This window comes from Primulina huaijiensis, chromosome 17 (genome assembly GCF_012295235.1).
Source record: "Primulina huaijiensis isolate GDHJ02 chromosome 17, ASM1229523v2, whole genome shotgun sequence".
NCBI lineage: Eukaryota > Viridiplantae > Streptophyta > Magnoliopsida > Lamiales > Gesneriaceae > Primulina > Primulina huaijiensis.
In genome coordinates this window covers 7,735,999-7,738,191 of record NC_133322.1, presented here as the reverse complement: position 1 = coordinate 7,738,191, position 2,193 = coordinate 7,735,999, and positions in this window count along the sequence as shown.

Sequence of the window (2,193 nt, the reverse complement as noted above, 5' to 3'; positions counted from 1 at the left end):
ATATGAGATATGGATGGGTAAGCCTCCCAAATATTCTTATCTTAGAATATGGGGATGCCCTGCTTATGTGAAGCAGGTAATGGGAGATAAATTGGATAGTCGATCCATTTTACGTTACTTTGTGGGATATCCAGGGAATTCAGTTGGATACTATTTCTATCATCCCCAAGAAACAAATGTGTTTGCTTCTAGAAATGCAACCTTTTTGGAAAATGAATTTCTATTGGATAGAAAAGAGGAGATGATAGAACTCGAAGAGGTTCGAGAGACACCCACAATTATAGAACCCACACCAGAAGAGCCAATAGAGGAGATACAAGCTCCTAGAAGATCCGAGAGAGTCTCGAGACCACCTATGAGGTATGGTCTGCTTCTTGAAGAGGGCCATGATGAGCCTATCCATGGATGTGATCCAATGACCTTCAAGGATGCGTTATCTGATGCCGATTCATCCAAGTGGCTTGAAGCAATGGAATCTGAGATGAATTCCACGCATTCGAACCAAGTGTGGAACCTTGTGGATCCACCCGAGGGAACCGTTCCCATAGGATGTAAATGGATTTACAAGATGAAACTTGGGGCGGATGGGAAGGTATTGACCTTCAAGGCGCGATTGGTGGCAAAATGATATACTCAAAGACAAGGAGTTGACTTTGAGAAAACCTTTTCTCTAGTTGCAATGTTCAAGTCGATAAGGATATTGCTAGCCATAGCTGCATGGTATGACTATGAGATATGGCAGATGGATTTCAAGACAACCTTTCTTAATGGGGATATTAAGGAAGAGATTTATATGTCTCAACCTGAAGGATTTACATCTATCGGAAGTGAGCATATGTAACGGTCATGGGCCATGGCATAGCATGGGCCTCGGCCCATACCCACGCACCGTCACTCATAGAACTTCTCCAGCCCAGGCACTGGAGTTTTTACCTTCCTAGGATTAGAACCCAAGACCTCCTGGACTTATATAGATCTTGGTAGCAATAATGGCGGTTATTGCAGGTGAGACATATCTTGACCTCTTGCTAGGTTGGAATGGACGGAGTGCCTTTGAATGACCCACTGAACTGATTTTGTCTTGAAAGGTTGTTTCCTTGAGATGATTGCCTTGTAAGAGTTCTCTTATTCTTATTCTCGTCCTCCCGGTGCTTGATGCCTGTCTCGGCTCTTATTGTTACGCCCACCAGATCAACGAAGCTCATGGATTGGTAAACTATTAAAGCTGACTGAGTACGGTTTCTCAGACCACTCTTGAACCGATGCATCTTCAAGGTATCGTCAGCCATGATAATAGGAGCATAGGTTCCAAGAGAGTTGAATTTTTAAGTATATTCCACCACAGACATATCCAAAGTTTGAGTGAAATTTTTGAACTCACTCAACTTCTATAATCTCACTTCAGTTGGGTAATAATGTTTCAAGAATACCTCTCGGAACTGCTTCCATGTGATTGGTCCGATTGCTGTCATATCTGGTGAGACTGTCTCCCACCATTTAGTTGCTTTTCCCTCTAAAAATGGTGTCACCACATCCATCTTGAACTCGTCGGGAATCTCGAGTAGACGGAGTTAAGTCTCGATATTATTGTTCCACTTTTGGGCAACTTCGGGGTCCGAGTCTCCTTTGAATGTTTGAGCTCAATTCTTCCGGAGAGACTCGTAGTGGTACTTGACCGCATGTACTAGAAGTCCCAGTGGAGGTGGCGGATTGCCATTGGCATTTGTGTTTCTCAACTCTTGGATTGTGGTGGCCGCAATGGTTGCTATGGCCATTATATCAGCTTGACTTAGGCCCAATCCTGGTGGTGGTGGTGAGGGTGGATTCCCTTCATTGTCATTGTTATTCCAGTTGTTGTTACGACTTCCGTTGCATGAGTTGCGGTTGTTTCGTATTGGTCTTCCGTCCATATCCTACAAATGTACAAGTTTCAAAGATATTTATTTGCCAATAATGGTCCAAACATGAAATCAATGAAATCGACCAAAGATTAAACCAAATAAACTATTCATTAATTCCAACGAAAAAGAAAAGATATACAAATCAAAGTTTTAGGAAAAAGAAAGCAAATGGATTATAAATCTTTATTACAAGAGTATGATGTCAGAATCTAGTCTAATCATCTAAAATTTCTCCATCTCCCACTGCTTCATCTTCCATAGGCTCTACTTCAGGCTCTTCTTCAGGATCTTT